Here is a 12941-nt window from a genome sequence, read left to right as displayed (position 1 = left end):
TCTAGCATTTGGATGCATTCAGAAAACATGCCTCAATGACAAAGACAGTTATTACCTCAGAATAAAAGGCTGAAAAACAATTTCCAAGCTAATGGTTCCAAGAAACAAGCAGGAGATGCCATTCTAATATCCAATCAAATACATTTTCAACCACAAGTTAACAAACAAGATGGAGTAGGACACTTCAAATTTACCAAAGAAAATATGCACCGAGATGAAATCTCAACTTGGAAAAAATCTATGGCCCTACTGCAAGGGCACCCACATTCAAAAAAGAAACTACTAAAGCTCAAAGGACACACTGACCTCCCACAATAAATGTGGGAGATAATACCCCACTCTCAACAATGGACAGGTCATTGAAACAAAAACTAAACAGAGACACAGTGCTATTAAAAGTCATGAACCAAATGGATGTAACAAATATATACAGAATATTTCACCATAAAACATAAGAATATACCTTCTTCTCAGCACCCCATGGTACTTTCTCCAAATTTGAACAAATGATTGGTAACAAAACAAGCTTTAACAGATGAAAAAGATTGAAATAATCTCGTGCATTCTATCAGATCACTACAGACTTAGGCTAGACTTCAATAATAACAAAAACAACAGAAATCCCACATATTCATGGAAACAACTCTCTACTTAATGATAACTTGTTCGAGGAGGAAATAAAAAAAATTAAAGACTGTCTGGAATTCAATGAAAATGAAAACACAGAATACCCAAACTTAGAGGACACAATGAAAGCAAGTTCTAAGAGGAAAATTCATAGCATTAAGTGCCTTAGTTAAGAAACTGGAGAGATTCTACAAGAGCATCTTCACAGCACACCTGAAAGCTCTAGAACAAAAAAGCAGCAAACACACCCAAGAAGAGTATAAAGCAGTAAACAAACTCAGGACTGAACTCAATCAATTAGAAACAAAGAGAACAGTACAAAAATCAATAAAACCAAAACCTGTGTTTTTGAGAAAATCAATAAAGTAGATAAACCCTTAACCAAACTAACAAAGGACACACGGACAGTTTCCAAATGAACAAAATCAAGAATGAAAAGACGGGCATTAGAAGAGACACTGAGGAAGTTAAAAAAAACATCATCAAATCTTACTATAAAAGGCTATATTCAACAAACTGGAAAATCTAGATGAACTGGATAACATTTTAAGCATTCTATGTACCAAAGTTAAATCTAGATCAGGTAAAATATATAAACACCCCTATGGAAATAGAAGAAGACACTAAAAACCTTCCAAGCAAAATCAAAAGGCCAAGGGCCAGATGGCTTTAGAGCGGAATTCTACCAGACCTTCAAATAAGAGGCAATACCAACCCTCCTCAAAATGTCCCATAAAATGGAAAGAGAAGGTACACTACCCAATTCATTCTCTGAAGGCATAGTTACTCTGACACTTAAAAAGACCAAACAAAGTGATAGAACTTCAGACCAGTTTCATACACACACACACACACACACACACACACACACACACACTGAGATATATGTGTGTGTGTGTGTGTGTGTGTGTGTATATATATATATATACATATATATATATATATATATATGCAAAAATACTCAATAAATTTCTGGCAAAACAAATCCAAGAACACATCAAAACCATCATTCACCACAATCATGTAGGTTTCATACCAGAGATGCAGGGGTGGTTTGATATATGAAAACCCATTAATGTTATCCACTATATGAAAAACTCAAAGTAAAAAATCATATCATCTTGTTAGATGCTGAAAACATTTGACAACATACAATACCACTTCATGTTAAAAGTATTAGAGAGATCAGGAGTCCAAGGCCATTACCTAAATATAATAAAAGCAATACACAACAAACCATCAGCCAATATAAAATTAAATGGAGAGATACTTGAAGCATTCCACTAAAATCCAGGACAAGATAAGGCTGCCACCACTCTCTGCTTATCAATTCAATACAGTACTCGAAGTTCTTCCTGGAGCTATTAGAGAACAAATGAAGGACAAGAGGGTACAAATTGGCAAGGAAGAAATCAAAGTATCACTATCTGCATATGATATGATACTAAATCTACCAGTGAACTACTACAGTTAGTAAACAACTTCAGCAAGGTGCCTGGATATAAAATTAGCTCAAAAAATCAGTAGCCCTCCTTTGTACAAATGATAAACAGGCTGATAAAGAAAATAGGAAAACAACACCCTTCACCATGGACACAAACAGTATAAAATATCTTGGTGTAACTCTTACCAACCAAGTGAAAAGTCTGTAACACAAGAACTTCAAATCTCTGAAAAAAGAAATTGAACAAGGCCTCAAAAGATGCAAATGACTCCCTTGTTCATGGATTGGTAGAATTAACATAGTAAAAATGGCCATCCTACCAAAAGTATTATCCAGGTTGAGTGCAAACCCATTCTGATTCAAACACAGTTCTTCACAGACATGGAAATAGCAATTTTCAATTTCATATGGAAAAAACAAAAAACCCAGAACAGGGGAAAGAATTCTTAACAATAAAACAACTTCCAGGGGCACCCCTGTTGTCAAACTCTATTACAGAGTAATAGTGATGAAAACTGCATGATATTGGTACAGAAGCAAACTGGTCGACCAATGGAACAAAAAAGAAGAATCAGAAATAAGCCCGCACACTTATGGGCACTTTACCTGGCCAATGGAAAAAAGAAAAATGGCCATCTTGCTGAAAGCAATCAACAGATTCAATGCAATCTCCATCAAAATTCCAACTCAATTCTTCATAGACTTAGAAAGAGCAATTCTCGACTTGGCCAAGTTGGTCATCAATGGGAGGAGAGGCCCTTGGGCCTGTGAAGGTTCTATGCCCCAGTGTAGGAGAATGCCAGGGCCAGTAAGCAGGATAGGGTAGGGTGGCAAACAGCCAGAGGGAGGAGGGAACAGGGGTTTGTTCTTGTTGTTGGTTTTTGGTTTTTGGTTTTTTGGTTTTTTTTGAGGGGAAACTGGGAAAGGAGATATTGTATGACATGTAAATAAAGAAAATATCTAATAAAATTTTAAAAAATTAAAAATAAAAAAAGCAATTCTCAAATTCATTTGGAATAACCAAAAATCCAGGATAACAAAAATTATTCTCAACAATAAAAGAACTTTTTGGGTTAATAAGCATCCCTGACCTCTGCTCTGTGTAAACACAGAGCAATAGTGATAAAAACTGCATGGTATTGGTACAATGACAGGCAGGTAGATAAATGGAATAGAACTGAAGACACAGAAATGAACCCATACACCTGTGGTCACTTGATCTTTGACAAAGGAGCTAAAACCATCCAGTGGAAAAAAAGACAGCATTTTCAACAAATAGTGGTGGTTCAACTTGCAGTCAGCATGTAGAAGAATACATATCGCTCCATCCTTATTTCCTTGTACAAAGCTCAAATTGGAATAGATCAAGGATCTCCAAATAAAACCAGATACACTGAATTTAATAGAAAGTGGGGAAACACTTTCCTCAAACACAAGGGCACGGGGAAATTTTCCTGAACAGAACACCAATGGCTTATGCTGTAAGATCAAGAATAGATAACTGGGATCTCATAAAAATGCAAAGCTTCTATAAGACATAGGACACTGTCAGCAGGACAAAATGGCAACCAAAAGTTTGGGAAAAGATCTTTAGCAACCCTATCTCTGATAGAGGGTAATATGCAATATATACAAAAAAAAAAACTCAAAAAGTTAGACTCCAGAGAAACAAATAACCCTATTAAAAATGGGGTACAGAGCTAAACAAAGAGTTCTCAGCTAAGGAATTTCGATGATGGAAGGCACCTAAGGACATCAAAATCCTTAACTGTCAGGTAAATGCAAATCAAAATGACCCTGAGATTCCACCTCAGAGCAGTCAGAATGGCTAAGATCAAAAACTCAGGTGGTAGCACATGCTGGCAAGGATGTGGAGAAAGAGGAACACTCCTCCATTTCTAATGCAATTGCAAGCTGCTACAACCACTCTGGAAATCAGTCTGGCTGTTCCTCAGAAAATTGGACATGGTACCTGAGGACCCAGCTATACCACTCCTAGACATATACCCCCAAAGTGCTCCAACATGTAACAAGGACACATGCTACACTATATCCATAGCAGCCTTTTCTTATAATAGCCAGAAGCTAGAATCAATCCAGATGTCCCTCAACAGAGGAATGGGTATAGAAAATATGGTACATCTACACAATGTAGTACTACTCGGCTATTAAAAACAATGACTTCGTGAAATTCTCAGGCAAATGGATGGAATTAGAAAATATCATCTTGGGCGAGGTAACCCAGTCACAAAGAACACACATGGTATGTACTCACTGTTGTGGATATTAGGAAACTAGCTCAGAATACCCATGATACAATTCACAGACCATATGAAGCTTAAGACGGGGGAAGACAAAAGTGTGGTCCTACTTTGTAGGCAGAAGAAAATAATCATGGGAGGTAGAGGGTGGGAATGACTTTGGATGAAAAGAGGAGAGGGAGAAGAAAAAAGGAGGGCAGAATTAGGTGTGTGAGGAGACAGGGGAGATGTACAAAGCATGAAGAAATTGAACAGAGGTGTGTAGCAATGGGGGATGGGGAAGTGGGTGAAGCCAACAGAAAGTGCTTGACGCCAGGAAATCAAGTCTCCCAGGACCCAACAGAGATGACATTAGCTGAAATACTCAACAAAGAGAAGCAAGAACCTGTAGAGACCACATCCAGAGGTTAGGCACAGCCCCCATTTGAGGGACGGGGCCAACCACCTTTATCAAATATTTTAACCCTTAATTGTTCCTTTCTAAGGGGAATACAGGGACAAAGAGTGGATCAGAGACTGAAGCAAAGGCCATCCAGAGACTGCCCCACCTGGAGATCCATCCCATATATAGCAACCAAACCCTGTCACTATTCCTGATGCCTAAGAAGTGCTTGCTAACAGCAGTCTGACATAACTGTCTTCTGAGAGGCTCTGCCAGAGCTTAGTGACACAGATGCAGATGCTTGCAGCCAACAGTTGGACTGAGCACTGGGAACCCAATAGAGAAGTTAGGGGAAGGAGTGAAGGAGTTTAAGGAGTTTGCAACCCCACAGGAAGAACAATATAAACCAAGCAGACACCCCAGAGCTTCCAGGGCCTAAACCACCAACCAAAGAATAGACATGGAGGGATGCATGGCTCCAGCTGCATATGTAGCAGAGGATTCCCTTATCTGGCATCAATGGAAGGGGAGGCCCTTGGTCCTATGAAGGCTTGATGCCCCAGTGTAGCTGGATGCTAAGACACTGAGATGGGAATGGGTGGGTGGGTAGGGGATCACCCTCATAGAAGCAGGGGGAATGGGGCTGGGATGAGGACTTTTGGAGGGGAAAGTGGTTAGGGGGATAACATTTGAAATGTAAATAAAGTAACCAAGAAAACAATAAAAGATAAAATTACATATACATTGGTAACTATAAGGACCTAGAACCTTTTGAAGTACATCTTTCTTTTTGAAGTATTCATTCCTTTAACTTATATTTTTATTTTATTTCTATGGGTCTTTTATCTGCATACTTGCATACATATCACACATGTGCAGTGCCTATGCAGGCCAGAAGAAGGCATCAGATTAGAGTTGGACATATGAAATGGCATAACCTATGACTGCAAGCACACGACCTGCACAAGTTTAAGCCAAACAAAATACCAGAATGGAGTGAGGAGGTATTTAGGAAATCCCTCTCCAGATGAGAACTGGAAATTGAAGGCTCCCAGGAGAGGTAACATTAGTTTCCTCAGGGATGTGGTTACCTGAATGGCTCCCTATACTCCAGGAAATGGCCTCACACACATTGGCAACACTATATGAACTTTGTGGGCTTAGAAAAAGTGAACATATGAAATCAGGATGTTATGGTGATGGTGGGATGAGGGACAAACTGGAGAGGAGAAAATCAGAGCTGGGTTTGATGAAAACATATCATATGCATGTGTGCAATTCTTCATAAAAGAAAAAGAAGCTTTATACCTTCCTCCCCCCAAATTCAGAAAATAATTGAGGAAAGTGCTTTATTCTGACCTTTACACACACATACACACATGCACACACACACTCACACACACGCACACACACACACTCACACACACACATACACACTGGTGTACACATACAAACACATACACACACAGGTACAAACACAGACACACACAGAGAGACATGTTTATATTTAACTTTAGTAAAAAAAATTTTCACTAAGGTCTTATTACATGTAGCTTATGGCTGCTGATCCTGGTCTTGTCTCTGAGAACTCGGGCACCACCTGTGTGCAGATGGGAGTCAGAAATGGGGATCCTGGTACCTAGTGCCAGGCAGAGAGAGAGGCTCAGGACCAGCAGAATCCATTCTGTTTAAGAGAGAGGGCTGAGTGTTGACCATTATCATGATGAGAAAAGATCAAGATGAGAGATCCAAATTTCTAGCAACTTCATCTTATATGTGATGTATGTTTTAAGCAGAAGCTTAGCAAGAATTAAAAAGTGAGAGTGGACTGTTTTAAAACTACATCCAGGGACTGGACATTTAATTAAGTATTAAAAGCACATACTGCTTTTGTAGATGACAAGAGTTTTGTTCCCTGCACTCAAATTCAGCAGTTCACAGCCACCTGTCACTCCAGCTCCAGGAGACTTAATGCCCTCATCTGGATTCCAAGGTACCTACACTCACATGCACATAGCATAATTACTTTAAAAAAATCTTTTAAAAATCCATATAACTATAAATATGGTATTAAAAGAAATACCACTTAAAAATGCATTTTCTTATCTTAAATATTTGTTTACATTTGTGTCTGCATTATTTTATAGATTTCTTCAAATCAATATGTAAAATGTTAAATGATAATAAATATATGATGATTCAATTATATTTTGTTTTGGTATATATGTGTGAGCATTGTATATATGTATCTAGTTTAAGTAAATAAAAGATATGTAATATATAAATTCATGAATTTAAACTGTCTTAGCTTAAATGTCTCATGTCTAGGACTTTATGCATTTTTGGCATTTTCCCTCAGCATTTCAATTTCATCTAGATTTTTTATTAAATTATTTATTTACTTTACATCCCAATCTCAATCTCCCCTGTACCCTCTCCTCCTAGTCCCTCCCTCTCGCCCATTCTCTCTACCTTTCTCCTCAGAGAAGGCGAGGCCTACCATGGATACCAACCCACCTTGGCATATCAAGTTGCAGTAGGACTAGATGATCTTTTCCTATTGAGCCTATACAAGGCAGCTCAGTTAGGGGAAAGGGGGACAAAGACAGGCAACAGAGTTAGAGATAGCCCCTAATCCAGTTGTTGAGCTATCTCTGACATAAAGACTGAGCTTACATATTTATAGGGGTTCCTAGGTCCATCCCATGCATGCTCTTTTATTGGTGGTTCAGTCTGTGTGAGCACTTAAGATGTAGAACTTCAGCTCCTTCTGCACCATGCCTGCCTTGATGCCTCCATGTTCTTGCCTTGATCATAAAGGACTAAACCTCTGAACCTGTAAGCCAGCCCCAGTTAAATGTTATCCTTATACGAGTTGCCTTGGTCATGGTGTCTGCTCACAGCTGTAAAACCCTAACTAAGACACTGAGTTCATAACTGCAAGTATAGGCAAATGTCAATAGTGTCAGGAATGGGGGGCTCTCTCTCTCATAGCATGGTTCTCAAGTTGGGCCAGTCATTGTTTGGCCATTTCTTCAATTTCTGCTCCATCTTTACCCCTGCACATCTTGTTGTCAGGACAAATTGTGAGTCAAAGGTTTTGTGGATGGGGTAGTATCTCCATTCCCCCATTGGCAGTGTTGCCTGGTTACAGGAGGTAGCTGGTTTAGGTTCTATATTCCACATTGCTAGGAGTTTTAGGTAGTTTCACACTCATAGGTTCCTGGGAGGTTCCTTGTCCTAGATTTCTAGTTTCTCCCAGAGACGCTCCCCCATCCCAGTTCTCTCTCCCAAATATTTAATATCCTTAGTCATTAGGGAAATACAAATCATAATGACTCTAAATTCCATCTTAAACTACTCAGAATGGCTAAGATTAAAAAATAAATAAATAAAAACTCAAGCAACCGCTGATGCCAGCAAGAATGTGGCGCAAGAGGAACAGTCCTCCATTGCTGGTGGGAGTACAAACTTGGACAATGCTTTGGAAATCAATTTGGTGGTTTCTCAGAAAATTGGGTCTAGGCCTACCTCAAAACCCAGACATACAACTCCTGGGTATATACACAAATGATGCTCAATCATACCACAAGGAAACTTGTGTAACTATCTTCATAACAGTTTTACTCGTAATAGCCAGAAACTGGAAACAACTTAGATATTCCTCAGTTGAAGAATGGATACAGAAACTGGTACATTTATTTACACACTGTAACAATACATGGCTATTATAAACAAGAACATCATGAAATTTGCAGGGAAGTGGGTCAAACTAAAAATATTATCCCAATTGAGGTAAGCCAGATTCAGAAAGACAGAGATAGCATGCACCCACTTATAAGTGGATATTAATCATAAAGTACAGGATAACCATGCTACAATCTATAGTCACAAAGCTAAGTAACAAGGAGGGCCTAAGAGATAATGATTGAATCTCACTGAGGAGAATAAAATAGACATCAGGGGTAGATGGAGAGAGGGAACTGAGTGTGAGAGGGAGTTAGGATAGGAACAGGAGAGATCAAGTAGAGAGGACACATGGAGAGAGAACTGATCTGGATTTTATTATGAGAAAATTTTCCCTGAATTTTTTATCCTGCCCCATGTGATTAATGGGGTTCCTTTTATTTATGATGTCACAGCAGTCTCAAATTCAGAGACACGGCACATATTGCAGACTTCTGCTTTTCTACTTAGCTTAAGCCAAAATACACTAGGTAGTATTTAAACACAGTTAAGGAGAGCATTCCTATTAGGTCAGAAAGCAGGAAGAGGAGGCTTAGTGTGGAATCCAGCAGTTGGAGCAATAAAGCTCCAAGTAAGGTTTTGTGATTTCTGCACACTTAGACCCAAGTAGGTCTGACAAAAAGCCACAGAGCACACATTTCCTGTTTAAGTCAGTGCTGGACCCAGCCCCAGAAACTCAATATTGCATTGACTGTTTCCAGACTTTGGCCAGGACCAAACCTCATTTCACCACTCCTAGTTCTATTTCTAAACTTTAACATGCTAGAGAGGTCGGGTTGATGGACTTATTTAAAGTTTACTGCTGAGAAATGCAAGTATTCTCTCACTTAGGCTAAAAACACACACGCACATGGTCTAAATGTAAAAAGAGTTAAGATTTCTGAAATATGTATTGTTACCTGCTTTTGCAAAAAACATTAGTTAAATATGAGGTATATCTCTGAGAAATAAGTTATTTTTTAACATCTTTATAAGAAAATTCAAGCCAAATTGGAACTCAGTCACTAGGATCCAGGAAAGACATTATAACATTTAAGAAACACCTCAACAGAAAATATGACTCAACACAATTTAAGAAAAACATGGTGGTCACTTACTGGCTGTAGTGTAGATGATCTCAAAGTCAATTTAATGACTTTAAAGAACCAAGTCATAAAATAAGTAAGAGTTGCTTAGTTAAGATGACCACAATTAGTCATCAGTGCTTCCTGACCTATGACATACTGATGTGATTTTAAATTGTCTAGTAAGAACTGTATTTCTTTATACATATGGTTTTAAGCTTTTATCATAGAAGAAATCCATTGGTAAAAATGTTTAACTCACTGTCTTAGTGTTTGCATTGTTGTAATATTAACTATGACACTATTCCACATGAGGAATAGTGGGCTTATTCCAGCTTACAACTCTCAGTTCCCAGCCTTCATATCAAGGAAGGAGGTCAGGGTTAGAACTCAAGACAAGAACCTGGAGGCACACAATAAAGCAGAAGTCATGGAGGAGAGTGGCTTAGTAGCTCCCCCCACTCTACCTTATTGCATTTTCTTCTAGCACCCCAGGATCACCCACGTATGGCATAGCTCAAAATGGGCTTATTCTCTCCACATCAAACTATAGATTAAAAATAAAAAGCCCTACAGACTTGTGTACACATGAACCTTTTTTTCATTAGTCATTCATCTTCTCAATTAAGTATTTCTGTTCCAAAGTCACTCAGTTTGTGTCATGTTGACATAAAACTAGGTAGAATGAATGATGGACAATTTACTCCTTGTCAACTTGATGCAGCAATATAATCAATATTAGTTAACAATAACCTTTTCCTTTTGCTCATCCCATGTTAATATCACACTATAGAGATTATAACTTAAAAGTATAACAGTCCTTAAATTTCAATTCTTTAAAAATCTTTTCTCTTTAAAATACCCAAAGTCCAAGCAAACATTGGATGGAACTCATAGACAATACAGAAGAGTTAGGGGGAAGGATTGAGGACTCTGACACAAGAAGGTACAGGAACCCCACAGGAAGACCAACAGAGTCAACTAACCTGGATCCCTGGGGGCTGTCAGAGACTGAACCATCAATCAAAGAGCATACACGGGCAGGACCTAGTTCCCTCCACCCACATATGTAGCAAATGTGCAGTTTGGTCTTCATGTCATTTCCCAACAACTGGAGCAGGAACTGCTCCTGAAGCTGTTGCCTGTCTGTGTGGATCTCATGCCCCTAACTGGCCTGCCTTATATGGTCTCAATAGGAGAGAATATCCTCGTCCTGCTGAGACTTGATATGGAAGGGTGGGGGCAAACCCAGGGGGAAACTTCAGTGGATATAGAGAGGGAAGGATTGTATGAAGGGAGATCAGGAGTGGGAATAGCGATCAGAATATAAAGTTAATAATAAATAAATGAATAAATAAATAAGAAAGATAATGTGTCAAGCTCAATGCAACATTGCTGCTTTTACTTACAAAATAAAATTTAAATGCATTTTTGTTTAATTTAATTAAGCATATTTATTTATTCATTCATTCATTTATTTTTGCTTGTATTGTTACTTGTGAGAGGGTTCCTATGAGTTCAGGTGCCCATGGAGGCCAGAGAGATCAGATCCCCTGGAACTGGAGTTGTAAGATATTGTGAGTCATCTGATGTGTGTAAATGCTACAAATCATAATTGGGTTCTTTGCAATAGTAGAACATGCTCTTAAGATACCCCTTTTGATTTTATTATCACATATTTTGTTTCCAGTAATAAACATTTTTTCCTAGTAAAACTTCCAATATTTCCTATTTTTCTGCACCTTTAATCTAGCAGCCTTGTTTCTAAGGCTAATTACTTAATGTAACTGTTAGATGACTGTACTATATCCCTGTGTAAACATAGTGACACCAAAGGCATATTTTTTATCATATTTGAATTGTTCTAATTCAAATAATCCTTAAAATAAAAATTCAACTTCTGATATTTAAAACTTTTTGTATAGGACATTTTTCTTTTGGATCCAAAATTTATAATAATGTTTAATAAAGTGTAATATGATTTATTAAAATTATTAGAGTTGTGCTAAAACAGAAAGGATTAAAAACATTTTAAACATCTTGAGATCCTGCCATGTAATATACAGTATGAGATGACATATGGATATGAAATTGAAAAATGAAAATAAGTTTACAAACAGTTTTCATTTACAGATTTCCCTTATGTAGATACATGAGAATACAGAGTCACCTCCTCAGAGGAGTTCTTGTACTTAAATAAGGAAACAAGAAATCTTTCTATCTCAATGGCAACAATGGAGTTGAGAGTGATTCAGGGGCAGCTCAAGTGCAGACACCCTCCCCCTAAGCAAATCACCAACCAGGAAAATACAGAGAGTACTTTAGTGGACTAAAAAGGAATTTAATGTGGCATCCTTGTCTTAGTGGCATGAATGAGATGCTACTAACAACCAGTCAAGACATTGGGCAACATAGATATATTCCAGAGATCACTTGCATCAACCCACTGAACGCATTATGAGACTTTCAGTTTACATACTCCACGACTGCCATATGCTACCTGTTGCTGAGTTGTATCTGGGTAGGAAAAAGCACATGAACATTCCAGTTTTAACACCTCAATCTAATATCTGATTCTGTACTCAGAGTCTGCTATGGGTGCCCATTCATGTCAAAGAAATATCATTAGCCCTTTCTTAAGTTCAATATAAGGATTTATGGCCTATTTCATGCACAACAATCCAAAGGCCAATAACTAAAAGTCAAAGATATCTAAATGAAATCAATTTTGTCTCATTTAATACTGATTTAGTCTTTCTTTGCACTTCTAAGACACTCCCACAGTAAATTTTATCTGGTAGACTTCTACTAATATTCTAGCTTTATGAGTGCCCAGATAATCCAAACTTTATGAGTTCTGAAGCAAATTGTCTACAGTTAGTCATGTAGAAGTTGGGTGTGCCTATTTTTACAGTCCTTTAAATGGCAGTTGAAGGTTCACAGGCAAATTGACAAGAAGGTACAACACAGACTTCCATACAAGCTCTGTCCCATGTGGCCATAGAATCCCCGTTTTAGTCTCTCAAAACATTGCAAGTTTATGTTACTTGGTTAGTGACATTAGTTTTTTTGTTTTTGTTTTGTTTTTTTTTTTTAATAACAAACTCTGTCATATCTAGTCAATAGCTGTGCCTTCTCTTTGAGTCCTATGTAGGCTTCTAATAAAATCCTCCATGGTCCTTGCAACATTGCTGCCTACTGCAGAGACCTCCTGCTCTAGCATAATTCTGGAACCAGATCTCAACCAGCATTTTCTTCAAGGATTGCTAGATTCTCCCAGTAAGAACAGTGTATGACTTTGTTTTCTATTTCTCGGTGAAAGTCATCACAAATTAATAGCACAGATATGAGAGAGAGAGAGACAGAGAGACAGAGACAGAGACAGAGAAGAAGAAGAAGAAGAAGAAGAAGAAGAA

The sequence above is a fragment of the Mastomys coucha genome, unplaced genomic scaffold (genome assembly GCF_008632895.1).
Source record: "Mastomys coucha isolate ucsf_1 unplaced genomic scaffold, UCSF_Mcou_1 pScaffold14, whole genome shotgun sequence".
NCBI classification, from domain to species: Eukaryota; Metazoa; Chordata; class Mammalia; order Rodentia; family Muridae; genus Mastomys; species Mastomys coucha.
Note: the sequence above shows the minus strand (reverse complement) of the source record.